Genomic DNA, 23,818 nt, shown 5'->3' with positions numbered 1-23,818 from the left:
AATTTAAGGTTGAGAGACGTCTTAAATATTTTATGTAGAGGAAAACAGGGCAGCTGTTTTAAGACTTGAACTGACATACGTGGCTGGACTATCATATTTGAGGATTCAAATTTGATCAAATGAAAAAAGAGTTAGGAGTTCCCTCTGCTGGACAAAAAGTTTAAAGCCACTACTATATCCACATGACCCCACTATTAGGATTTCCTCGTGAGAATGTGATTTCTTCTAACTCCTTCAACTAAAAGAGTGAATTTAAAATAATCCACACCTTACAATATGAAAAGTATGGAAGCATATTTGAATTTGAATTACAAAATATATCTGGGATCTTCTTTAAAACTGCACATGAAAGGGTAGGGTTAGAGTTTCCTTTCCTTTTCCTTCAGGAAAAGGAAATACATCTGGGTGATATCAAATGACAGTTCTCTTCAAGAACACCAAGACATTGTGTGTTTATTTAAGCCCCACAGGTTTTTATTGTGTAAAATGGATTGGACTGCCCTGTTGCTGAAACGTATTAAACAAATAAACCTGGTTGATTCATTGAGTTTTATCTAAGATTGATTAAACTGTGCCTCCTGGGCTTCCGTAGTTTGTTCCAGCCCTCGTAGCTCCTCCCCTTTTACCCTCACAGCCTCGTTCCGCTGCTTTGGGTAAGTCAGAGGAAAGTTCGCTGCTGCTATAAATGTTTGATTTCTGTATGGATGTTGTTGTTCATTTTGAGGTCTCTACCATATGTAGTTTATTATTGTGTTATTTTGCAGTTTTGACCATCATTGTGTTTTTTTAAAAAGGTTTTAGTATAAATTTCGTTCTTTAATTTTGGCGCGAACAGCCGTTGCTAGCTCGGTAGGACCGGCTAGCAACGGCTGAACATTGTTTTTTTTTTCACATTTAGGGCTGAAGTGCAGGGAGAGTGAGCAGAAGAGGAGGTGGGTTTGTTTTTAGTCTTCTCCCCCAGGTATGTGTTTTTAATTTAAGTTATACTTTTTATCTCTTTATATTTAACTCTGTCCCACTGTATTGTGTTGTTGTGGCCACCAGGTGGCGTTTTTCCTCCTCTTGTTTTTAGTTTATAATTTTTGGGAGGAGATTTCTTTTTTGTTGAATCTGGAAAACAAAAATGTTAGTACACAGCGGCTGCTGGGGGGCTGGAGTGTTGATGTTCGTTTCTTAATCAGACCAGATGAATTCTTAACATTTTTATGTGAAGTATAACTTCCATGATTAGTTACTTATTTACAGTCATATGTTAAGAATAATTTACATTATTATTATTATTTTTCACCAAATTTAACTTGATTGTAATTCCAAAAAGGTGACGTGAAACATAATTAAATTCAAAGCATGATTTATTTTGGAGAGAGGAAGTCTTTTATTTTGAAAAATGCTTGACAGCATCTACTGTCTGGCCTTCTGTTGATTTCGGTTGCTAGGTTACGAACCGTTGTGGCCTTCTGTTGATTTCGGTTGCTAGGTTACGAACAGCCCTTGCCCTTATTCAGCTGTTATATTGTTCAATAAAAATTTGAACAGAAAATGTTAAGCAAATCCATATGTGCCTCCGTTAAAATCTATTTCAGCCATTTCCTGAATCAGAAGCTTCAATCAGAGGCCAACTTCAGCTTTGATCCAGACGGTCAGTTAGGAATGCCGCCACAGCTAAAGGACCAGACTGACATTTCCTTCGTTGCGTCGCGTTCTGTTTAGGATCCTCCTCGGAGTGCGTGTGCTATTAATGGTTTCAACCACAGTGCTCACATTTGAACAAAATACACATTGCGTCAAAGATAAATATTACATAGCGCTCAAAATATGCGTCACATCAAAGCGCTTCCATACAAATCAAACCAAAATCAATACTGTTCCATCTGAGGACAGTCAAGTTTAAAACTCAGTTATGTTTTTCAGTTCAATGTGTTTGGCTCATTTGTCTACCCTGGGCCACACATATACACAAGCATGAACAGTAGCACACGGCTAATGGGATTAAAGATTTTTTAAAAAATGTGTATAACATCCCCTCTAACACAAATGAAGGATTGTGGCTTTACTGATGAACAGTGAGGTTCATCGAAGAAAATTCTGAGTTTCACCGTAATAGATGTATGCGCAAACAAACACACAAAAAGGACAGAATAAGCTAAAAAAAAACACTCTTACAACCAGAATGTTCCAACTAAAAATAATGTTCACTTCTAAAAATATCAACTCTAATTCAAAACTATGCCATAATGTTTATATACAATAAAGCAAATTCACAATTTCAATCAATCAAAATTATTTGCTTACTAATTTACTTATTTATTTACTAAAGAATCACCTTGTGCCTCCATCAAGATGGCCGATAATAACAAGACAAATTTTAACACATTGTTGCAACTTGTCTTCTGTTCCTTTCTGTCCTTAAGCTGCCATTCTACAACACGTATAGAGTGGAAGTTGTCTCATCAAAATAAAAACATCAAATCAAAAACTGGAAGTCAACCAGTCTAAATTATTGTAGAAAGTTACATTTGTCTTAATATGAATGGATTTATTTGGAAATGTTTTGATGGTTTGAAACACCTCCTTCACTTGAAAGTGTGAATCACTTCAGAGTTTTTCCTGGAGACCATAGCAATAGCAACTAATGTTACACTTCTACCTACCTGATGATGTCACTAGGTTCCCGTGCTTTGTGTCAGATTCTTTGATATCAGCTCTGAAACGTCTTGAATACTTTTGTGTTCTTACTTGTACTTACTTGTGTTCTAGAGCCAGATGTGCAGAACCCAACAGATTTATAGTGAATTGGACTTTCTTCACCGTGACACAGAAACTCAAGATAGATTCACATCAATTACACAGGAGGATTGTCTCTTTGCAAAGGACAATGAAGACAAAACTGAACCGCCCTTTCCAAATTAAAGAGCAGCATGGTTCTTTGGACAAACATCTAAATTTACAAAAGATTTAGAACCTGAAAGGAAAGTGACAGAGTGCAGAGAGAAGAAGCTAATGAAAAGCAGAAGAGACTGAATTTAATGCGAAATGGGAGAATTGCTCCACAACTGATTCAGATTCCCTGAGCAAAAGCTCAGGGAATAGATCAAGGTTTCCTTCTTGTTTGGAAGACAGAAGTGATATTCAGAAATTTATTGCTCAGGATACTGAATTTGGAAGAGCAAAGGAGATGAAACAGATGGGAAGCTGAAATTCAAAGAGCACAGACGAGGAAAAAGAAGGCTGGAAGCCAAAACGCTTATGAACGTGATTTGGAAAATTGGGAAAAAAACAGAGGAAGAGGGAAATGGAAGAAGTGCCCCAAATACCTCACCAGAGAGGCATCCAGGTTTTTTTCCAAAAAGGCCCGATAGAACTTCTTCTTCAGCCTGACAGCATCCCTCACCGAGGTGTCCACAAAATTAAACTAGTGGTTCAGTCTGATTTGCCCTGGCAAATTCCCTGGCAGGGGGAATTTGTAGTTCCTTTGTTTAGATAGGTTTTTGTATTTAAAGTGTAATACATTTGATTTTCATTTTTGGGTGTTTAGTTTAGCCAAACTTAGCTGTTTTGTTATTTGCTGGTAATTGTATTCTGTCTAATTACCCTTGTTATGTTTAAATTGGTCTGATCAGCCAGTATATAAACCTCTGTATCTCATTTCTTTGTTAGGTAAGTTATATTTGTTTGTGCAGCCGGTTTGTTTACATTTTTTTTCTGAGTTCAGTTTTGTTTCTTTGATCTCTTTTATGAGCTCAGTTAATCTGTTTGTCATTCATAATCTAAAATAAAAGAAACCCTATTTTTGTAATATTTCCTGTGACTCCTCCTGTTCTTCCATCACACTCATCTTTACAGTCAAGTAGAACAATTTCAAACAGATTTAGTGTAAATGGGTCACACGACCCAGAAACTGTAAAAGAAAAATACTAAATTTTGTCAAAAAAAAAAAAGCTAAACTAATATCAAAAAGCTTTAAATGCGATAAAAAAAGAGTGTACTTCAACTCTCCTGTCCAGAAAAACAGTTTCACATTTTGAGTCAATCGGGCACATGACTTGGAAGCTATTGAAGAAAAAATAGATACTTTTTAATATTACAATTATTAAAAACATTGAGTATGAGTTAAAAAAGAGAGCAGTGCGTCTCATGTAACAGGATGAATTCTGTTAGTTGACCGCTCGAGTGGTGCGCTTCAGCTGCTTCGGTTCAAAATAATATAAAACCAGGTCATTAAGGAAGGTCTAAACTAGATGTTTTTCCTCACCTGATAAATTTATTCAAATCAAAAGGTTTCACCAAAATATGACAAACACTGCAGAAGTTAAAGAAGACATTTTATCAAATTAAATAAATATTCTACAGATGGGTTTTCAAAAGAACAATTGTTTTATTGTCCATTAGCATCACTGACATTTTTTAGCTTTTGTGGATATTTAAAACTAGGCTAATAATAAAATAAGTAATCTTAATATTTAGGGACATAATTAATTTTTATTGTAGCAAAACAATCATTTTTTTGAGGGTTTCATTACAGAAGTGTATGATGATTCAACTTAAAATTGGTTTAAAACTGGAAAGTTAGAAATGAGTAATGACTCACCCCTCCGACCTCCTGACCCCTGAGCCGCAGCAAAATTGCCAAGTCTTGACCGGTCCACAGTAATAAAAAGGCTTTAATGTATCTGGAAATTTAGCAGAGGTTTTGTGAACAGCTTGTAAGCTTCTACGCTACTGACTGAGATGCTTACAGAATGACTTTGTATCATAGCTGTACGGTTTTTGCTGGAAACAATGAGACAACATAACAATTGCTTTTGAATGCTTGTTAATATTATTGTGACAAATGTTCTCTTGTGTGCATTAGGTATTTTTTCCCACATGGAGACATTGATGAAGCATCACTCCTGCAGAATTTCTTAATCTTTTTTTCACATTGGCCACAAAGATAAGGCTTCTTGCTCTTGTGAATGAATTGATGTGCTTTAAGTGTCGAGATCTTCCTGATGGGGCTTTATTTGGGAAGATATATCTGTTACAATCCTGGAGTTAATAAATACTTTGCGCGTTTGAGTATAAAAGTTGTAATCTGCTGATAAATGACTGACCAAAATCTAATTTCTTTAAAACTGTCCATAAAAAATGATGTCCCACCCTATCAAATGCTTTACTGAAATCTCCGTTGAGAATCAGTCCTTGTGAATTTACCATTGTCTGAATAGTTTGATTTATATGATAATACTGTATCGGAGATGTTTCTTTGAGGAATACCGTAAGTTTATAGTAAATATTTTAATCTGTTGGCTAATATTTTTGAATATATTTTATAATCTATTTAATAAGCTAATGGGTCTGTAATTTTCTAAATTGTTTTTGTCTCCTTTATTTTTGTAAATAATAGTGATAATTTCTTGTGCAAAAGTCCTGGGCGTGCACCCCGTCTGTGCCATGACAGAGAAAAACCGCAGTAATATTTTACTGATTTGATTTTTGAATTTTTGTGTAAAACTCAGCCTTAATCCCCTCAAGTCCAGAACTTTTATTGTCCTTAAATGAATTGATGGCGAACTGAATCTCTTCACTGCAGCATCACAGCAGAGACTGTATCCCTGAGAGAGTGAGGAGTCAATCACACCGACAACCTCTTCTATTCTTTCTGTTGGAATATTTTCACTTTGGAAAAGTTTTTGGTAAAATATTTGGACTGTTTCTAAAATACTTGTTATGTCTGACACTTTCTCTCCTTTTTGATTTATTAATTCATTTATTGTTGCATTGATTTGTTTACGTTTTTCCTGTGCAAGAAAGAAAGCTGTGGATTTTTCTCCTTCTGTCAAATATTTTGCTTTACTGCGAATTATAGCTCCTTTACATTTATCTACTTCTATTTGATTGAGTTGTTTTTTGATAATCATATAGTTGGTAATGTCTCTATCATTTTCAAGATTATCAAGCTCAATATTTAGTTTTTTCCTTAAAGTATATTCATTTTGCAACTCCCTTTTCTTTTCCTGTCTACTATATTTTATTGAAATATTTTTGATTTCTGATTTAGCCTGATCCCACCATGCTAATAGGTTGTCAGTGTGATCCATCTCCCCACTCAAGGTCTGCAGCAGGGCGTTGATCTCACCTCTGTAAAGCTCCTCCTGAAGAAGAGCAGCATTCAGACACCAGAGACGCCCATTTCTGATGCCTCGTCCATCTCAACCTGGAGGAAGGAATGGACGCTCCAGGCGTTGTCTTGAATGAGACAGGACGACACCTCGGGGACAAGAGAAGACGACATCAGGCACAAGTCAAGTCGTGATTGTTTAAGATTTCCCAGAACAATTTGTTTCCTGGTAAACAGTTTTTTTATCTGGAAAGAAAAGTCTCCAGATATCTATTAAACTATTATTTACCATAATATCAAAAAGTATACCTCTGCTTGGGTCTTCAGAAAAAGTGAAATTTTGTGAAATGTATGAATTTGTAAGTGTTGTATTGAAATCTTCTATTATCATGCAAGAATATGTACTTTCTGCGTCTATATTAGGAGCATGTATTTTAATCTAGACAATTTATTTTCAGAAAGAAAATCAATTACTAACAGTTCACCTTTACTTTCTTTGTGCACTAACTAACAATCTTCAAATAAACCTCTGGAAAAAAAACAGCTATTCCACCTGCTTGTGCACCAGATATTGATGAGAACATCTTTCCACTTATACTTCATTGTTTCTTCTCTCAAACTTTCCCATTTAGTTTCATAAAATACATAAAATGTCAAAACGTGATTGGAAAATGATGGCTTTGGCTTTATGTTCCCTGTGGAGCCTGCGGGCATTAAGAGAGAAGAAGCAGAAGAAATATTAGAACAGAGTAAATTATCTCAATCATTTATTGCTTTTCCTTTTGGGTTTTTTGTTTCCAGGCCGAAGAAGGAGTCCTATCGGGCCTTTTTGGCCTGCGGGAAGCAGCTGGTGTTTTAGAATTTAATAGTGAATGTTTACAAGTTGGGTAACAAATATAGTCTATTCCACAATTCAGAGCCTAAATTTGAGGTGATTCTTCAAAGAGTAAAGTTTATATCGCCTCACTTTGTGTCAATCTTGATTAGTTGGTCCCAGAGGCTAAAGGTAACAGTTTGTCCAAAAATAGCCAAAACCAAAGCAAACTACAGTCTCAAAAATGTTATCGCCTCATATGTAAAAAACAATTCTCAATTTTCAAACCATCATCTTTGTGTTGGGAAGTTATTTTGATGGAAGTCAATAATTACTTGCACAAGAAAATGAAAGCAGAAGGTTTGTTTGTTCATGCAAACATTTCTGGTTATGGTGATAAACCGGTTTAGATAGCATAAAAATTATACTGACTGATTATGTCCTGCTAATGCTCTTGTAAATAATATACAGGTGTGTTTCCATTGATCAAAGAATCTACCAAATGGAAACACATCATTTAGAAAAAAAAAACATGATTTTTGATTAATTCTTTGCGTTGGGTTGAGTTGGTTTTCTAACTGTATAAATCAGTATATTTCACAAAACTAAGACAGAAACACATTTTCGCATCATGTGATCAACAACTGGATGTTACTACTGGCAGAAATAACAAAGAAGATGACAGGAAGTATTAGAGAATGATGCTGCTGCAAAGTTGTTGTTTTTTTCAGTTTCTCATAAATCCTTTATTGTCACCAGCTAAATATCATATTTATTGTTCCAGGTAGGGAAAGCCATGCCTTGCTGCATTTTACAATGAATTTAAGTTTTTTATCAAAGACTCTGACAAAAGTGTCTATAAAGACAATTTAAATCTGAACTGCTTTGAATGTATAGTTGGAACTGAAGGCCCTTAGCTTTTTCTTAAATACTGTTTATCTGAATTTGTTTTTCTTGAGGCATAAAAAATGTTTCGCTCTGTCGTTATACAGTGTGTCTGGGAATAAAGTTTAAAAAAAAAAACATCCCCACCCCCGCTCGCAACAGACTTCTTGTGGCTTTGATGTGAAACTGTGATGTCACTCATCCTGTCTGTGATGTCATTGGTGACTGTCTCTATATTCCAAGATTCGACAGAGAAATTCATTTGCGATTTCAGGACGTTTGATAAACAGAACAGCAATGGAGCAGAAGAATTTGTGTTTCGAAACTGTGGAGATCTTGGAGCGACGGTGTGAAGAGTTTGAGGAGGAAAATATCCTCCTCAAAGAATCACTGGAGAAACTCAATTTAAAACTCCAAAATCTGACTGAAAGAGACTCCACCATGAATAATCTGGAGAGAGAAAATTCATTGCTGAGAGACAACGTGGATGAAAGTGAACGACGAATCCTGGCACTGACCGAAGAATTGGAGAATTCAAGAGCAAAAATTGAAACATTGAAAAGAGAATATAGAGACATTGCAATCGAGAATCAGCGACTGGAAAAAACCAATGCGTCAATCAGGCAACAGGCCAACAATGCATTGCAAAACAAGAATAGAGATCGCCGCTGGCTTGAGACAGAAAACGAAGAGCTAAACAAAGAAATAGTTGCCCTTAAATTAAAGATGGAGAAAATAAAATCAAGAAGAGAGGGAGCAAATATCCAGAGAACTGAAAAGACGCAGGAAGAAGACATGGTGCCGGAGGAGACAAACCCAACGATGCTGAGGAGAGTTGGGCATGTTTTTGTCTCAATGTATAAACAGGGGACATTAAGATACTGGGTTCCCTCGTGGATATTTTAATAATGCGGAAAATCCACAATTTAAAATATATATATATATAAAAAAAAGGACCACCATCTGGACAAAAACATGCCCAACTCTCCTCAGCATTGTTGGTTCGGGGTCTCTTCCACAGAGCGGGTCTGGAGTGAAGCAGCTCTCGGCCAGGATGAGGATCAGTGCCTCCAAATCCGAGGCCATGGTCCCGAGCCGGAAAAGGGTAGAGAGCCTTTTACCGGGTCGAGACCGGTGTCCTGCCCCAAGTGGAGGAGTTCAAGTATCTCTGGATCTTGTTCACTAATGAGGGAAGAAGCCACTTGAGACTCTGGTCGGGATGTCTCACTTGCGGACAGAGAAGACTGGGCCTCCCTTCTGAAGCTGCTTCCCCCGAGACCCGAACTTGGATTAGCAACAGACGATGGATGGACGGACGGACGGACGGATGGATGGATGGATCGCTTGCAGACAGTATAAAGACAAAAAAACACGCACAAATTACAAAAGTTGTTTTTGTTTTCCTTGATGTTGTTTAATGGTCACTGTGGTAACTATGGTTACTGTGGTAACTATGGTTACTGTGGTTACTGTGGTAACTGTGGTTACTGTGGTTACTGTGGTAACTGTGGTTACTGTGGTAACCATTAAACAATCTTCCCTTATGACTGGAGACACATTGTTGATGTAATCATTATAAAATAACTTGTTATTAAGTATTGGCAAAGATCAATATGATTTTCACAGCGTTGTTGTTGTTAGCAGCTGCTGAAAGTAATTAAAATAGTTACTGTTTATGTCACTTAGTTACTTTCCAAATGAAGGAGTCAGTAATCTAAGTTACTATTTGAAAGAGTAATCAGTAATCTGATATGCAATCACTGCCTGTGTGTCGATAGTTTGGCTGTAATGAAAGAAAATAATCTAAGAAACGCACAGACAAGAACATCATAGAGCAAAACAAGGATGGACTTTCAGTTTACTACATATAGACATGTATATATGTAGTGAACTGAAACTTTTTAATATAAATAATTCATCATAATATAAATATTATGAATTATTTATATAATTCATAATATAAAACATAATATAATATTATACATATTACAATACAATATGTTATAATATATATTATATGTATAAATTACATATATACATATATAATATGTAAATATTATATTATATATATAATATATATATATATTGTATATTTATATATATATATATATATATATATATATATATATATATATATATATATATATATATATATATATATATATATATAATATGTATTCACTCCTTGCAAAAGTCACACACCCACACAATTACCTCAAACTTTATTGCATTTTATTGGGATTTTAAACTTCTCTTTTATAATCATCTAAATTGTCAAGGAATATTTTTACCTACGTCCTTAAAAAATTGTGATGTTGCCAGATGTTTTTTTGTATAGCATTTCTAGAAAAAACTGACGGGGGTGTTCAAAGTGTGGCCCGGGGGTCACTTGCAGCCCTCGGATTGATTCTGTGTGGCCCGCCAGCACAAGTGGGAGATGCAGATGGAAACTTTTATCTTTAATTCGAGCAGAATTACAATAAACAAATTAAAATATCTTTTAGCAATCAAATTGGTCTTTCAAAGAGTGACACAAAACCTCTTCTTACTGGTGGGAAAAGACTGAATATTTTTCTTTATTCATCCAAAGTAATTAGCTGGCTGGACACTAACTACTTTGCATTTTAAGATTCAGATTTACAACAATTTAAACTTCCCTGTCTAAGAAAGAAAAGGCCTGATTGTTTTAGTTGTTTAATTAAAGATCAATGTATATTTAGTTTATTGTTTTTTTTTCTTTTTCATAACCATCATTAGCGTTAAGGAGGTTGAATACAGTCACAGATTTTCATTTGTGTCCATTTTGTGCTATTTTCGTGCCAGGCCTCTCATCGGTCGCCCCGCCCATCGTCCGTCCTCTCACCCGTCCGGATGTGACGTATCCGGTGGAAACCGCCGTCGCTCTCCTCAACACTCAGGGCCAGAAAATCAGAGCCCCGCGTCTGAACGGGAGCCGGCTGGACGCAGAGCTCCAAAACTCTGCTGACGCTCCACGTGACAACCGCTGCAGGTTCAACTTTCCAGCAGATCAGCGTCAGAAACATGTCATGATTTAGCCTCCATTTGTCATTTTTATTGGCTGTTGACACCCGATGTGTGAAGAAAAGGAACGTGTGACAAACATTTAATCAGAGCATAAAGAAATGAAGCGCCAGCTGACTGCTGATTTACAAAAAGCTGGACCTGGTGGCACTCTGCGGCTTAAGGCCACATGACCTTCAGAACGCCAGCAGTTGATTGAATGAGCTCCTCGTTTCTAGTTGACTTTGTGTCTGTTTTGTCGTTTCTTTTTCCTTTTTTACCCATTATTTTAACATAAAAACTCAAAATTGCATGAAGAAATCTTTGCTATTTTATTGTAATGCACTTTTTTTGAAAAAGAAATGTTGTAAAAATGTGTTTTGTATATTTGATTAGAAGAATTATTGTTGAAGTAATTACATATTTGTCTCTTTTTAATGTTATGTGAAATAATTAATGCTGTGTTTATTTATGCTTCTCTGGAAATAATTGCACATTATCTGTTTTATTTTTTTAATTCAAATAAAAAAAAGAAAAACGAAAAAGAAAACGCCCGATCTCGTCTGATCTCGGAAGCTAAGCAGGGTCGGGCCTGGTTGATACTTGGATGGGAGACCGCCTGGGAATACAAGGTGCTGTAAGCCTTTTCGAGCAAAAACATAAAATGAAGAGCCAGCTGGCTCTGATGATTTACAAACTATGATGATTTTCATATTGACATATGTATTTTACACTCTGAACTTCATTTAACCCGATGCATATTATAAATTATACAAAAAAAAAAAAAAAAACTAAAATTTTTGTAAATGTGAAACGAAACAATAAAAAATAAAGATAAAAATTCACGACTAAAAATTCCGAAGTAAATTCTGCCTTTCTGTGAGACGCTTCACTCAGTGGCAGAGGAATGTGGCGACTCGGTAGGTCGCTGGTTGGCGACCCGCATTCAATACCTCAAGACAAACAATTTCAAAGCGATGAACAACAATAACTTCCTAAAATGCGAAACAAGCAGCCCAGTCTTCATGGACTCGGCTGCTTCTCTGTGGGTGCGAAATAGGACTGACATGTTGCAGAAAGGCAGCAGCACAAAAAGGCTTACAGCACCTGGTATTCCCAGGCGGTCTCCCATCCAAGTACTAACCAGGCCCGACCCTGCTTAGCTTCCGAGATCAGACGAGATCGGGCGTTCTCAAGGTAGTGTGGCCGTAAGCCGAAGAGGGTTGCCATGTCCGGCTTTTTGTCAATCAAAACAGCCAGATGGTTCTTCATGTTTTGTTTTTGCCCTGACTAAATGTTTGTGGGGCCCACCGTGCTGCTCTGCACGGTTACGTTTGCGTCACTCTGGGGTTGACTGTTCTTCTTTGGGTGCAAAATAGGAGTGACATGTTGCAGAAAGTCAGCAGCACCCAGCTCTGCTGCACAAAAAGGCTTACAGCACCTGGTATTCCCAGGCGGTCTCCCATCCAAGTACTAACCAGGCCCGACCCTGCTTAGCTTCCGAGATCAGACGTTCTCAAGGTAGTGTGGCCGTAAGCCGAAGAGGGTTGCCATGTCCGGCTTTTTGTCAATCAAAACAGCCAGATGGTTCTTCATGTTTTGTTTTTGCCCTGACTAAATGTTTGTGGGGCCCACCGTGCTGCTCTGCACGGTTACGTTTGCGTCACTCTGGGGTTGACTGTTCTTCTCTTTGGGTGCAAAATAGGAGTGACATGTTGCAGAAAGTCAGCAGCACCCAGCTCTGCTGCACAAAAAGGCTTACAGCACCTGGTATTCCCAGGCGGTCTCCCCATCCAAGTACTAACCAGGCCCGACCCTGCTTAGCTTCCGAGATCAGACGAGATCGGGCGTTCTCAAGGTAGTGTGGCCGTAAGCCGAAGAGGGTTGCCATGTCCGGCTTTTTGTCAATCAAAACAGCCAGATGGTTCTTCATGTTTTGTTTTTGCCCTGACTAAATGTTTGTGGGGCCCACCGTGCTGCTCTGCACGGTTACGTTTGCGTCACTCTGGGGTTGACTGTTCTTCTCTTTGGGTGCAAAATAGGAGTGACATGTTGCAGAAAGTCAGCAGCACCCAGCTCTGCTGCACAAAAAGGCTTACAGCACCTGGTATTCCCAGGCGGTCTCCCATCCAAGTACTAACCAGGCCCGACCCTGCTTAGCTTCCGAGATCAGACGAGATCGGGCGTTCTCAAGGTAGTGTGGCCGTAAGCCGAAGAGGGTTGCCATGTCCGGCTTTTTGTCAATCAAAACAGCCAGATGGTTCTTCATGTTTTGTTTTTGCCCTGACTAAATGTTTGTGGGGCCCACCGTGCTGCTCTGCACGGTTACGTTTGCGTCACTCTGGGGTTGACTGTTCTTCTCTTTGGGTGCAAAATAGGAGTGACATGTTGCAGAAAGTCAGCAGCACCCAGCTCTGCTGCACAAAAAGGCTTACAGCACCTGGTATTCCCAGGCGGTCTCCCATCCAAGTACTAACCAGGCCCGACCCTGCTTAGCTTCCGAGATCAGACGAGATCGGGCGTTCTCAAGGTAGTGTGGCCGTAAGCCGAAGAGGGTTGCCATGTCCGGCTTTTTGTCAATCAAAAACAGCCAGATGGTTCTTCATGTTTTGTTTTTGCCCTGACTAAATGTTTGTGGGGCCCACCGTGCTGCTCTGCACGGTTACGTTTGCGTCACTCTGGGGTTGACTGTTCTTCTCTTTGGGTGCAAAATAGGAGTGACATGTTGCAGAAAGTCAGCAGCACCCAGCTCTGCTGCACAAAAAGGCTTACAGCACCTGGTATTCCCAGGCGGTCTCCCATCCAAGTACTAACCAGGCCCGACCCTGCTTAGCTTCCGAGATCAGACGAGATCGGGCGTTTCTCAAGGTAGTGTGGCCGTAAGCCGAAGAGGGTTGCCATGTCCGGCTTTTTGTCAATCAAAACAGCCAGATGGTTCTTCATGTTTTGTTTTTGCCCTGACTAAATGTTTGTGGGGCCCACCGTGCTGCTCTGCACGGTTACGTTTGCGTCACTCTGGGGTTGACTGTTCTTCTCTTTGGGTGCAAAATAGGAGTGACATGTTGCAGAAAGTCAGCAGCACCCAGCTCTGCTGCACAAAAAGGCTTACAGCACCTGGTATTCCCAGGCGGTCTCCCATCCAAGTACTAACCAGGCCCGACCCTGCTTAGCTTCCGATCAGACGAGATCGGGCGTTCTCAAGGTAGTGTGGCCGTAAGCCGAAGAGGGTTGCCATGTCCGGCTTTTTGTCAATCAAAACAGCCAGATGGTTCTTCATGTTTTGTTTTTGCCCTGACTAAATGTTTGTGGGGCCCACCGTGCTGCTCTGCACGGTTACGTTTGCGTCACTCTGGGGTTGACTGTTCTTCTCTTTGGGTGCAAAATAGGAGTGACATGTTGCAGAAAGTCAGCAGCACCCAGCTCTGCTGCACAAAAAGGCTTACAGCACCTGGTATTCCCAGGCGGTCTCCCATCCAAGTACTAACCAGGCCCGACCCTGCTTAGCTTCCGAGATCAGACGAGATCGGGCGTTCTCAAGGTAGTGTGGCCGTAAGCCGAAGAGGGTTGCCATGTCCGGCTTTTTGTCAATCAAAACAGCCAGATGGTTCTTCATGTTTTGTTTTTGCCCTGACTAAATGTTTGTGGGGCCCACCGTGCTGCTCTGCACGGTTACGTTTGCGTCACTCTGGGGTTGACTGTTCTTCTCTTTGGGTGCAAAATAGGAGTGACATGTTGCAGAAAGTCAGCAGCACCCAGCTCTGCTGCACAAAAAGGCTTACAGCACCTGGTATTCCCAGGCGGTCTCCCATCCAAGTACTAACCAGGCCCGACCCTGCTTAGCTTCCGAGATCAGACGAGATCGGGGTTCTCAAGGTAGTGTGGCCGTAAGCCGAAGAGGGTTGCCATGTCCGGCTTTTTGTCAATCAAAACAGCCAGATGGTTCTTCATGTTTTGTTTTTGCCCTGACTAAATGTTTGTGGGGCCCACCGTGCTGCTCTGCACGGTTACGTTTGCGTCACTCTGGGGTTGACTGTTCTTCTCTTTGGGGTGCAAAATAGGAGTGACATGTTGCAGAAAGTCAGCAGCACCCAGCTCTGCTGCACAAAAAGGCTTACAGCACCTGGTATTCCCAGGCGGTCTCCCATCCAAGTACTAACCAGGCCCGACCCTGCTTAGCTTCCGAGATCAGACGAGATCGGGCGTTCTCAAGGTAGTGTGGCCGTAAGCCGAAGAGGGTTGCCATGTCCGGCTTTTTGTCAATCAAAACAGCCAGATGGTTCTTCATGTTTTGTTTTTGCCCTGACTAAATGTTTGTGGGGCCCACCGTGCTGCTCTGCACGGTTACGTTTGCGTCACTCTGGGGTTGACTGTTCTTCTCTTTGGGTGCAAAATAGGAGTGACATGTTGCAGAAAGTCAGCAGCACCCAGCTCTGCTGCACAAAAAGGCTTACAGCACCTGGTATTCCCAGGCGGTCTCCCATCCAAGTACTAACCAGGCCCGACCCTGCTTAGCTTCCGAGATCAGACGAGATCGGGCGTTCTCAAGGTAGTGTGGCCGTAAGCCGAAGAGGGTTGCCATGTCCGGCTTTTTGTCAATCAAAACAGCCAGATGGTTCTTCATGTTTTGTTTTTGCCCTGACTAAATGTTTGTGGGGCCCACCGTGCTGCTCTGCACGGTTACGTTTGCGTCACTCTGGGGTTGACTGTTCTTCTCTTTGGGTGCAAAATAGGAGTGACATGTTGCAGAAAGTCAGCAGCACCCAGCTCTGCTGCACAAAAAGGCTTACAGCACCTGGTATTCCCAGGCGGTCTCCCATCCAAGTACTAACCAGGCCCGACCCTGCTTAGCTTCCGAGATCAGACGAGATCGGGCGTTCTCAAGGTAGTGTGGCCGTAAGCCGAAGAGGGTTGCCATGTCCGGCTTTTTGTCAATCAAAACAGCCAGATGGTTCTTCATGTTTTGTTTTTGCCCTGACTAAATGTTTGTGGGGCCCACCGTGCTGCTCTGCACGGTTACGTTTGCGTCACTCTGGGGTTGACTGTTCTTCTCTTTGGGTGCAAAATAGGAGTGACATGTTGCAGAAAGTCAGCAGCACCCAGCTCTGCTGCACAAAAAGGCTTACAGCACCTGGTTCCCAGGCGGTCTCCCATCCAAGTACTAACCAGGCCCGACCCTGCTTAGCTTCCGAGATCAGACGAGATCGGGCGTTCTCAAGGTAGTGTGGCCGTAAGCCGAAGAGGGTTGCCATGTCCGGCTTTTTGTCAATCAAAACAGCCAGATGGTTCTTCATGTTTTGTTTTTGCCCTGACTAAATGTTTGTGGGGCCCACCGTGCTGCTCTGCACGGTTACGTTTGCGTCACTCTGGGGTTGACTGTTCTTCTCTTTGGGTGCAAAATAGGAGTGACATGTTGCAGAAAGTCAGCAGCACCCAGCTCTGCTGCACAAAAAGGCTTACAGCACCTGGTATTCCCAGGCGGTCTCCCATCCAAGTACTAACCAGGCCCGACCCTGCTTAGCTTCCGAGATCAGACGAGATCGGGCGTTCTCAAGGTAGTGTGGCCGTAAGCCGAAGAGGGTTGCCATGTCCGGCTTTTTGTCAATCAAAACAGCCAGATGGTTCTTCATGTTTTGTTTTTTGCCCTGACTAAATGTTTGTGGGGCCCACCGTGCTGCTCTGCACGGTTACGTTTGCGTCACTCTGGGGTTGACTGTTCTTCTCTTTGGGTGCAAAATAGGAGTGACATGCAGAAAGTCAGCAGCACCCAGCTCTGCTGCACAAAAAGGCTTACAGCACCTGGTATTCCCAGGCGGTCTCCCATCCAAGTACTAACCAGGCCCGACCCTGCTTAGCTTCCGAGATCAGACGAGATCGGGCGTTCTCAAGGTAGTGTGGCCGTAAGCCGAAGAGGGTTGCCATGTCCGGCTTTTTGTCAATCAAAACAGCCAGATGGTTCTTCATGTTTTGTTTTTGCCCTGACTAAATGTTTGTGGGGCCCACCGTGCTGCTCTGCACGGTTACGTTTGCGTCACTCTGGGGTTGACTGTTCTTCTCTTTGGGTGCAAAATAGGAGTGACATGTTGCAGAAAGTCAGCAGCACCCAGCTCTGCTGCACAAAAAGGCTTACAGCACCTGGTATTCCCAGGCGGTCTCCCATCCAAGTACTAACCAGGCCCGACCCTGCTTAGCTTCCGAGATCAGACGAGATCGGGCGTTCTCAAGGTAGTGTGGCCGTAAGCCGAAGAGGGTTGCCATGTCCGGCTTTTTGTCAATCAAAACAGCCAGATGGTTCTTCATGTTTTGTTTTTGCCCTGACTAAATGTTTGTGGGGCCCACCGTGCTGCTCTGCACGGTTACGTTTGCGTCACTCTGGGGTTGACTGTTCTTCTCTTTGGGTGCAAAATAGGAGTGACATGTTGCAGAAAGTCAGCAGCACCCAGCTCTGCTGCACAAAAAGGCTTACAGCACCTGGTATTCCCAGGCGGTCTCCCATCCAAGTACTAACCAGGCCCGACCCTGCTTAGCTTCCGAGATCAGACGAGATCGGGCGTTCTCAAGGTAGTGTGGCCGTAAGCCGAAGAGGGTTGCCATGTCCGGCTTTTTGTCAATCAAAACAGCCAGATGGTTCTTCATGTTTTGTTTTTGCCCTGACTAAATGTTTGTGGGGCCCACCGTGCTGCTCTGCACGGTTACGTTTGCGTCACTCTGGGGTTGACTGTTCTTCTCTTTGGGTGCAAAATAGGAGTGACATGTTGCAGAAAGTCAGCAGCACCCAGCTCTGCTGCACAAAAAGGCTTACAGCACCTGGTATTCCCAGGCGGTCTCCCATCCAAGTACTAACCAGGCCCGACCCTGCTTAGCTTCCGAGATCAGACGAGATCGGGCGTTCTCAAGGTAGTGTGGCCGTAAGCCGAAGAGGGTTGCCATGTCCGGCTTTTTGTCAATCAAAACAGCCAGATGGTTCTTCATGTTTTGTTTTTGCCCTGACTAAATGTTTGTGGGGCCCACCGTGCTGCTCTGCACGGTTACGTTTGCGTCACTCTGGGGTTGACTGTTCTTCTCTTTGGGTGCAAAATAGGAGTGACATGTTGCAGAAAGTCAGCAGCACCCAGCTCTGCTGCACAAAAAGGCTTACAGCACCTGGTATTCCCAGGCGGTCTCCCATCCAAGTACTAACCAGGCCCGACCCTGCTTAGCTTCCGAGATCAGACGAGATCGGGCGTTCTCAAGGTAGTGTGGCCGTAAGCCGAAGAGGGTTGCCATGTCCGGCTTTTTGTCAATCAAAACAGCCAGATGGTTCTTCATGTTTTGTTTTTGCCCTGACTAAATGTTTGTGGGGCCCACCGTGCTGCTCTGCACGGTTACGTTTGCGTCACTCTGGGGTTGACTGTTCTTCTCTTTGGGTGCAAAATAGGAGTGACATGTTGCAGAAAGTCAGCAGCACCCAGCTCTGCTGCACAAAAAGGCTTACAGCACCTGGTATTCCCAGGCGGTCTCCCATCCAAGTACTAACCAGGCCCGACCCTGCTTAGCTTCCGAGATCAGACGAGATCGGGCGTTCTCAAGGTAGTGTGGCCGTAAGCCGAAGAGGGTTGCCATGTCCGGCTTTTTGTCAATCAAAACAGCCAGATGGTTCTTCATGTTTTGTTTTTGCCCTGACTAAATGTTTGTGGGGCCCACCGTGCTGCTCTGCACGGTTACGTTGCGTCACTCTGGGGTTGACTGTTCTTCTCTTTGGGTGCAAAATAGGAGTGACATGTTGCAGAAAGTCAGCAGCACCCAGCTCTGCTGCACAAAAAGGCTTACAGCACCTGGTATTCCCAGGCGGTCTCCCATCCAAGTACTAACCAGGCCCGACCCTGCTTAGCTTCCGAGATCAGACGAGATCGGGCGTTCTCAAGGTAGTGTGGCCGTAAGCCGAAGAGGGTTGCCATGTCCGGCTTTTTGTCAATCAAAACAGCCAGATGGTTCTTCATGTTTTGTTTTTGCCCTGACTAAATGTTTGTGGGGCCCACCGTGCTGCTCTGCACGGTTACGTTTGCGTCACTCTGGGGTTGACTGTTCTTCTCTTTGGGTGCAAAATAGGAGTGACATGTTGCAGAAAGTCAGCAGCACCCAGCTCTGCTGCACAAAAAGGCTTACAGCACCTGGTATTCCCAGGCGGTCTCCCATCCAAGTACTAACCAGGCCCGACCCTGCTTAGCTTCCGAGATCAGAAGAGATCGGGCGTTCTCAAGGTAGTGTGGCCGTAAGCCGAAGAGGGTTGCCATGTCCGGCTTTTGTCAATCAAAACAGCCAGATGGTTCTTCATGTTTTGTTTTTGCCCTGACTAAATGTTTGTGGGGCCCACCGTGCTGCTCTGCACGGTTACGTTTGCGTCACTCTGGGGTTGACTGTTCTTCTCTTTGGGTGCAAAATAGGAGTGACATGTTGCAGAAAGTCAGCAGCACCCAGCTCTGCTGACAAAAAGGCTTACAGCACCTGGTATTCCCAGGCGGTCTCCCATCCAAGTACTAACCAGGCCCGACCCTGCTTAGCTTCCGAGACAGAGGGCGTTCTCAAGGTAGTGTGGCCGTAAGCCGAAGAGGGTTGCCATGTCCGGCTTTTTGTCAATCAAAACAGCCAGATGGTTCTTCATGTTTTGTTTTTGCCCTGACTAAATGTTTGTGGGGCCCACCGTGCTGCTCTGCACGGTTACGTTTGCGTCACTCTGGGGTTGACTGTTCTTCTCTTTGGGTGCAAAATAGGAGTGACATGTTGCAGAAAGTCAGCAGCACCCAGCTCTGCTGCACAAAAAGGCTTACAGCACCTGGTATTCCCAGGCGGTCTCCCATCAAGTACTAACCAGGCCACCCTGCTTAGCTTCCGAGATCAGATCGTTCTCAAGGTAGTGTGGCCGTAAGCCGAAGAGGTTGCCATGTCCGGCTTTTTGTCAATCAAAACAGCCAGATGGTTCTTCATGTTTTGTTTTTGCCCTGACTAAATGTTTGTGGGGCCCACCGTGCTGCTCTGCACGGTTACGTTTGCGTCACTCTGGGGTTGACTGTTCTTCTCTTTGGGTGCAAAATAGGAGTGACATGTTGCAGAAAGTCAGCAGCACCCAGCTCTGCTGCACAAAAAGGCTTACAGCACCTGGTATTCCCAGGCGGTCTCCATCCAAGTACTAACCAGGCCCGACCCTGCTTAGCTTCCGAGATCAGACGAGATCGGGCGTTCTCAAGGTAGTGTGGCCGTAAGCCGAAGAGGGTTGCCATGTCCGGCTTTTTGTCAATCAAAACAGCCAGATGGTTCTTCATGTTTTGTTTTTGCCCTGACTAAATGTTTTGTGGGGCCCACCGTGCTGCTCTGCACGGTTACGTTTGCGTCACTCTGGGGTTGACTGTTCTTCTCTTTGGGTGCAAAATAGGAGTGACATGTTGCAGAAAGTCAGCAGCACCCAGCTCTGCTGCACAAAAAGGCTTACAGCACCTGGTATTCCCAGGCGGTCTCCCATCCAAGTACTAACCAGGCCCGACCCTGCTTAGCTTCCGAGATCAGACGAGATCGGGCGTTCTCAAGGTAGTGTGGCCGTAAGCCGAAGAGGGTTGCCATGTCCGGCTTTTTGTCAATCAAACAGCCAGATGGTTCTTCATGTTTTGTTTTTGCCCTGACTAAATGTTTGTGGGGCCCACCGTGCTGCTCTGCACGGTTACGTTTGCGTCACTCTGGGGTTTGACTGTTCTTCTCTTGGGTGCAAAATAGGAGTGACATGTTGCAGAAAGTCAGCAGCACCCAGCTCTGCTGCACAAAAAGGCTTACAGCACCTGGTATTCCCAGGCGGTCTCCCATCCAAGTACTAACCAGGCCCGACCCTGCTTAGCTTCCGAGATCAGACGAGATCGGGCGTTCTCAAGGTAGTGTGGCCGTAAGCCGAAGAGGGTTGCCATGTCCGGCTTTTTGTCAATCAAAACAGCCAGATGGTTCTTCATGTTTTGTTTTTGCCCTGACTAAATGTTTGTGGGGCCCACCGTGCTGCTCTGCACGGTTACGTTTGCGTCACTCTGGGTTGACTGTTCTTCTCTTTGGGTGCAAAATAGGAGTGACATGTTGCAGAAAGTCAGCAGCACCCAGCTCTGCTGCACAAAAAGGCTTACAGCACCTGGTATTCCCAGGCGGTCTCCCATCCAAGTACTAACCAGGCCCGACCCTGCTTAGCTTCCGAGATCAGACGAGATCGGGCGTTCTCAAGGTAGTGTGGCCGTAAGCCGAAGAGGGTTGCCATGTCCGGCTTTTTGTCAATCAAACAGCCAGATGGTTCTTCATGTTTTGTTTTTGCCCTGACTAAATGTTTGTGGGGCCCACCGTGCTGCTCTGCACGGTTACGTTTGCGTCACTCTGGGGTTGACTGTTCTTCTCTTTGGGTGCAAAATAGGAGTGACATGTTGCAGAAAGTCAGCAGCACCCAGCTCTGCTGCACAAAAAGGCTTACAGCACCTGGTATTCCCAGGCGGTCTCCCATCCAAGTACTACCAGGCCCGACCCTGCTTAGCTTCCGAGATCAGACGAGATCGGGCGTTCTCAAGGTAGTGTGGCCGTAAGCCGAAGAGGGTTGCCATGTCCGGCTTTTTGTCAATCAAAACAGCCAGATGGTTCTTCATGTTTTGTTTTTGCCCTGACTAAATGTTTGTGGGGCCCACCGTGCTGCTCTGCACGGTTACGTTTGCGTCACTCTGGGGTTGACTGTTCTTCTCTTTGGGTGCAAAATAGGAGTGACATGTTGCAGAAAGTCAGCAGCACCCAGCTCTGCTGCACAAAAAGGCTTACAGCACCTGGTATTCCCAGGCGGTCTCCCATCCAAGTACTAACCAGGCCCGACCCTGCTTAGCTTCCGAGATCAGACGAGATCGGGCGTTCTCAAGGTAGTGTGGCCGTAAGCCGAAGAGGGTTGCCATGTCCGGCTTTTTGTCAATCAAAACAGCCAGATGGTTCTTCATGTTTTGTTTTTGCCCTGACTAAATGTTTGTGGGGCCCACCGTGCTGCTCTGCACGGTTACGTTTGCGTCACTCTGGGGTTGACTGTTCTTCTCTTTGGGTGCAAAATAGGAGTGACATGTTGCAGAAAGTCAGCAGCACCCAGCTCTGCTGCACAAAAAGGCTTACAGCACCTGGTATTCCCAGGCGGTCTCCCATCCAAGTACTAACCAGGCCCGACCCTGCTTAGCTTCCGAGATCAGACGAGATCGGGCGTTCTCAAGGTAGTGTGGCCGTAAGCCGAAGAGGGTTGCCATGTCCGGCTTTTTGTCAATCAAAACAGCCAGATGGTTCTTCATGTTTTGTTTTTGCCCTGACTAAATGTTTGTGGGCCCACCGTGCTGCTCTGCACGGTTACGTTTGCGTCACTCTGGGGTTGACTGTTCTTCTTTTGGGTGCAAAATAGGAGTGACATGTTGCAGAAAGTCAGCAGCACCCAGCTCTGCTGCACAAAAAGGCTTACAGCACCTGGTATTCCCAGGCGGTCTCCCATCCAAGTACTAACCAGGCCCGACCCTGCTTAGCTTCCGAGATCAGACGAGATCGGGCGTTCTCAAGGTAGTGTGGCCGTAAGCCGAAGAGGGTTGCCATGTCCGGCTTTTTGTCAATCAAAACAGCCAGATGGTTCTTCATGTTTTGTTTTTGCCCTGACTAAATGTTTGTGGGGCCCACCGTGCTGCTCTGCACGGTTACGTTTGCGTCACTCTGGGGTTGACTGTTCTTCTCTTTGGGTGCAAAATAGGAGTGACATGTTGCAGAAAGTCAGCAGCACCCAGCTCTGCTGCACAAAAAGGCTTACAGCACCTGGTATTCCCAGGCGGTCTCCCATCCAAGTACTAACCAGGCCCGACCCTGCTTAGCTTCCGAGATCAGACGAGATCGGGCGTTCTCAAGGTAGTGTGGCCGTAAGCCGAAGAGGGTTGCCATGTCCGGCTTTTTGTCAATCAAAACAGCCAGATGGTTCTTCATGTTTTGTTTTTGCCCTGACTAAATGTTTGTGGGGCCCACCGTGCTGCTCTGCACGGTTACGTTTGCGTCACTCTGGGGTTGACTGTTCTTCTCTTTGGGTGCAAAATAGGAGTGACATGTTGCAGAAAGTCAGCAGCACCCAGCTCTGCTGCACAAAAAGGCTTACAGCACCTGGTATTCCCAGGCGGTCTCCCATCCAAGTACTAACCAGGCCCGACCCTGCTTAGCTTCCGAGATCAGACGAGATCGGGCGTTCTCAAGGTAGTGTGGCCGTAAGCCGAAGGGTTGCCATGTCCGGCTTTTTGTCAATCAAAACAGCCAGATGGTTCTTCATGTTTTGTTTTTGCCCTGACTAAATGTTTGTGGGGCCCACCGTGCTGCTCTGCACGGTTACGTTTGCGTCACTCTGGGGTTTGCTGTTCTTCTCTTTGGGTGCAAAATAGGAGTGACATGTTGCAGAAAGTCAGCAGCACCCAGCTCTGCTGCACAAAAAGGCTTACAGCACCTGGTATTCCCAGGCGGTCTCCCATCCAAGTACTAACCAGGCCCGACCCTGCTTAGCTTCCGAGATCAGACGAGATCGGGCGTTCTCAAGGTAGTGTGGCCGTAAGCCGAAGAGGGTTGCCATGTCCGGCTTTTTGTCAATCAAAACAGCCAGATGGTTCTTCATGTTTTGTTTTTGCCCTGACTAAATGTTTGTGGGGCCCACCGTGCTGCTCTGCACGGTTACGTTTGCGTCACTCTGGGTTGACTGTTCTTCTCTTTGGGTGCAAAATAGGAGTGACATGTTGCAGAAAGTCAGCAGCACCCAGCTCTGCTGCACAAAAAGGCTTACAGCACCTGGTATTCCCAGGCGTCTCCCATCCAAGTACTAACCAGGCCCGACCCTGCTTAGCTTCCGAGATCAGACGAGATCGGGCGTTCTCAAGGTAGTGTGGCCGTAAGCCGAAGAGGGTTGCCATGTCCGGCTTTTTGTCAATCAAAACAGCCAGATGGTTCTTCATGTTTTGTTTTTGCCC

At 44.0% G+C, this 23,818-nt stretch overlaps 33 non-coding genes and 2 pseudogenes across 33 annotated transcripts; all 35 read right to left on the bottom strand.

Moving 5' to 3' along the window:
* Positions 1-11,915: 11,915 nt before the first annotated feature.
* On the bottom strand, positions 11,916-12,034 carry LOC129368275 (5S ribosomal RNA). The gene has a single exon (XR_008606833.1). It is a non-coding gene; the product is annotated as a 5S ribosomal RNA (ribosomal RNA).
* A 215-nt stretch (positions 12,035-12,249) lies between these two features.
* Positions 12,250-12,358, bottom strand: LOC129368013 (5S ribosomal RNA; annotated as a pseudogene).
* Positions 12,359-12,575: 217 nt separating this feature from the next.
* Positions 12,576-12,695, bottom strand: LOC129368336 (5S ribosomal RNA). The gene has a single exon (XR_008606846.1). It is a non-coding gene; the product is annotated as a 5S ribosomal RNA (ribosomal RNA).
* Positions 12,696-12,912: 217 nt separating this feature from the next.
* Positions 12,913-13,031, bottom strand: LOC129368271 (5S ribosomal RNA). The gene has a single exon (XR_008606831.1). It is a non-coding gene; the product is annotated as a 5S ribosomal RNA (ribosomal RNA).
* A 217-nt stretch (positions 13,032-13,248) lies between these two features.
* Positions 13,249-13,367, bottom strand: LOC129368269 (5S ribosomal RNA). The gene has a single exon (XR_008606830.1). It is a non-coding gene; the product is annotated as a 5S ribosomal RNA (ribosomal RNA).
* Positions 13,368-13,585: 218 nt separating this feature from the next.
* LOC129368298 (5S ribosomal RNA) lies at positions 13,586-13,705 on the bottom strand. The gene has a single exon (XR_008606838.1). It is a non-coding gene; the product is annotated as a 5S ribosomal RNA (ribosomal RNA).
* A 217-nt stretch (positions 13,706-13,922) lies between these two features.
* On the bottom strand, positions 13,923-14,039 carry LOC129368362 (5S ribosomal RNA). The gene has a single exon (XR_008606852.1). It is a non-coding gene; the product is annotated as a 5S ribosomal RNA (ribosomal RNA).
* A 217-nt stretch (positions 14,040-14,256) lies between these two features.
* On the bottom strand, positions 14,257-14,375 carry LOC129368262 (5S ribosomal RNA). The gene has a single exon (XR_008606828.1). It is a non-coding gene; the product is annotated as a 5S ribosomal RNA (ribosomal RNA).
* Positions 14,376-14,592: 217 nt separating this feature from the next.
* Positions 14,593-14,710, bottom strand: LOC129368348 (5S ribosomal RNA). Its single transcript, XR_008606848.1, has one exon. It is a non-coding gene; the product is annotated as a 5S ribosomal RNA (ribosomal RNA).
* Positions 14,711-14,928: 218 nt separating this feature from the next.
* LOC129368256 (5S ribosomal RNA) lies at positions 14,929-15,047 on the bottom strand. The gene has a single exon (XR_008606826.1). It is a non-coding gene; the product is annotated as a 5S ribosomal RNA (ribosomal RNA).
* A 217-nt stretch (positions 15,048-15,264) lies between these two features.
* On the bottom strand, positions 15,265-15,383 carry LOC129368243 (5S ribosomal RNA). The gene has a single exon (XR_008606823.1). It is a non-coding gene; the product is annotated as a 5S ribosomal RNA (ribosomal RNA).
* A 217-nt stretch (positions 15,384-15,600) lies between these two features.
* On the bottom strand, positions 15,601-15,719 carry LOC129368238 (5S ribosomal RNA). Its single transcript, XR_008606821.1, has one exon. It is a non-coding gene; the product is annotated as a 5S ribosomal RNA (ribosomal RNA).
* A 217-nt stretch (positions 15,720-15,936) lies between these two features.
* Positions 15,937-16,053, bottom strand: LOC129368331 (5S ribosomal RNA). Its single transcript, XR_008606845.1, has one exon. It is a non-coding gene; the product is annotated as a 5S ribosomal RNA (ribosomal RNA).
* A 217-nt stretch (positions 16,054-16,270) lies between these two features.
* On the bottom strand, positions 16,271-16,389 carry LOC129368237 (5S ribosomal RNA). Its single transcript, XR_008606820.1, has one exon. It is a non-coding gene; the product is annotated as a 5S ribosomal RNA (ribosomal RNA).
* A 215-nt stretch (positions 16,390-16,604) lies between these two features.
* LOC129368234 (5S ribosomal RNA) lies at positions 16,605-16,723 on the bottom strand. Its single transcript, XR_008606819.1, has one exon. It is a non-coding gene; the product is annotated as a 5S ribosomal RNA (ribosomal RNA).
* Positions 16,724-16,940: 217 nt separating this feature from the next.
* LOC129368228 (5S ribosomal RNA) lies at positions 16,941-17,059 on the bottom strand. Its single transcript, XR_008606818.1, has one exon. It is a non-coding gene; the product is annotated as a 5S ribosomal RNA (ribosomal RNA).
* Positions 17,060-17,276: 217 nt separating this feature from the next.
* Positions 17,277-17,395, bottom strand: LOC129368222 (5S ribosomal RNA). The gene has a single exon (XR_008606817.1). It is a non-coding gene; the product is annotated as a 5S ribosomal RNA (ribosomal RNA).
* Positions 17,396-17,612: 217 nt separating this feature from the next.
* LOC129368216 (5S ribosomal RNA) lies at positions 17,613-17,731 on the bottom strand. Its single transcript, XR_008606815.1, has one exon. It is a non-coding gene; the product is annotated as a 5S ribosomal RNA (ribosomal RNA).
* Positions 17,732-17,948: 217 nt separating this feature from the next.
* Positions 17,949-18,067, bottom strand: LOC129368211 (5S ribosomal RNA). Its single transcript, XR_008606813.1, has one exon. It is a non-coding gene; the product is annotated as a 5S ribosomal RNA (ribosomal RNA).
* A 217-nt stretch (positions 18,068-18,284) lies between these two features.
* Positions 18,285-18,403, bottom strand: LOC129368206 (5S ribosomal RNA). Its single transcript, XR_008606812.1, has one exon. It is a non-coding gene; the product is annotated as a 5S ribosomal RNA (ribosomal RNA).
* Positions 18,404-18,619: 216 nt separating this feature from the next.
* LOC129368201 (5S ribosomal RNA) lies at positions 18,620-18,738 on the bottom strand. The gene has a single exon (XR_008606807.1). It is a non-coding gene; the product is annotated as a 5S ribosomal RNA (ribosomal RNA).
* A 217-nt stretch (positions 18,739-18,955) lies between these two features.
* Positions 18,956-19,074, bottom strand: LOC129368280 (5S ribosomal RNA). The gene has a single exon (XR_008606835.1). It is a non-coding gene; the product is annotated as a 5S ribosomal RNA (ribosomal RNA).
* Positions 19,075-19,289: 215 nt separating this feature from the next.
* LOC129368024 (5S ribosomal RNA) lies at positions 19,290-19,400 on the bottom strand (annotated as a pseudogene).
* Positions 19,401-19,940: 540 nt separating this feature from the next.
* LOC129368354 (5S ribosomal RNA) lies at positions 19,941-20,058 on the bottom strand. Its single transcript, XR_008606849.1, has one exon. It is a non-coding gene; the product is annotated as a 5S ribosomal RNA (ribosomal RNA).
* A 218-nt stretch (positions 20,059-20,276) lies between these two features.
* Positions 20,277-20,395, bottom strand: LOC129368188 (5S ribosomal RNA). Its single transcript, XR_008606801.1, has one exon. It is a non-coding gene; the product is annotated as a 5S ribosomal RNA (ribosomal RNA).
* Positions 20,396-20,611: 216 nt separating this feature from the next.
* On the bottom strand, positions 20,612-20,730 carry LOC129368187 (5S ribosomal RNA). Its single transcript, XR_008606800.1, has one exon. It is a non-coding gene; the product is annotated as a 5S ribosomal RNA (ribosomal RNA).
* A 216-nt stretch (positions 20,731-20,946) lies between these two features.
* On the bottom strand, positions 20,947-21,065 carry LOC129368181 (5S ribosomal RNA). The gene has a single exon (XR_008606799.1). It is a non-coding gene; the product is annotated as a 5S ribosomal RNA (ribosomal RNA).
* A 216-nt stretch (positions 21,066-21,281) lies between these two features.
* On the bottom strand, positions 21,282-21,399 carry LOC129368305 (5S ribosomal RNA). Its single transcript, XR_008606840.1, has one exon. It is a non-coding gene; the product is annotated as a 5S ribosomal RNA (ribosomal RNA).
* A 217-nt stretch (positions 21,400-21,616) lies between these two features.
* Positions 21,617-21,735, bottom strand: LOC129368176 (5S ribosomal RNA). Its single transcript, XR_008606798.1, has one exon. It is a non-coding gene; the product is annotated as a 5S ribosomal RNA (ribosomal RNA).
* Positions 21,736-21,952: 217 nt separating this feature from the next.
* LOC129368171 (5S ribosomal RNA) lies at positions 21,953-22,071 on the bottom strand. The gene has a single exon (XR_008606796.1). It is a non-coding gene; the product is annotated as a 5S ribosomal RNA (ribosomal RNA).
* A 215-nt stretch (positions 22,072-22,286) lies between these two features.
* Positions 22,287-22,405, bottom strand: LOC129368139 (5S ribosomal RNA). The gene has a single exon (XR_008606790.1). It is a non-coding gene; the product is annotated as a 5S ribosomal RNA (ribosomal RNA).
* A 217-nt stretch (positions 22,406-22,622) lies between these two features.
* LOC129368078 (5S ribosomal RNA) lies at positions 22,623-22,741 on the bottom strand. The gene has a single exon (XR_008606775.1). It is a non-coding gene; the product is annotated as a 5S ribosomal RNA (ribosomal RNA).
* A 217-nt stretch (positions 22,742-22,958) lies between these two features.
* Positions 22,959-23,077, bottom strand: LOC129368036 (5S ribosomal RNA). The gene has a single exon (XR_008606764.1). It is a non-coding gene; the product is annotated as a 5S ribosomal RNA (ribosomal RNA).
* Positions 23,078-23,292: 215 nt separating this feature from the next.
* Positions 23,293-23,411, bottom strand: LOC129368017 (5S ribosomal RNA). Its single transcript, XR_008606760.1, has one exon. It is a non-coding gene; the product is annotated as a 5S ribosomal RNA (ribosomal RNA).
* A 216-nt stretch (positions 23,412-23,627) lies between these two features.
* Positions 23,628-23,745, bottom strand: LOC129368373 (5S ribosomal RNA). The gene has a single exon (XR_008606853.1). It is a non-coding gene; the product is annotated as a 5S ribosomal RNA (ribosomal RNA).
* Positions 23,746-23,818: the final 73 nt, after the last annotated feature.

This window comes from Poeciliopsis prolifica, unplaced genomic scaffold (assembly GCF_027474105.1).
Source record: "Poeciliopsis prolifica strain line A6 unplaced genomic scaffold, Auburn_PproV2 SCAFFOLD001, whole genome shotgun sequence".
Lineage (NCBI taxonomy): Eukaryota > Metazoa > Chordata > Actinopteri > Cyprinodontiformes > Poeciliidae > Poeciliopsis > Poeciliopsis prolifica.
The sequence above is the reverse complement of the archived record's forward strand: the minus strand, read 5'-3'. Positions and strand labels throughout refer to the sequence as shown.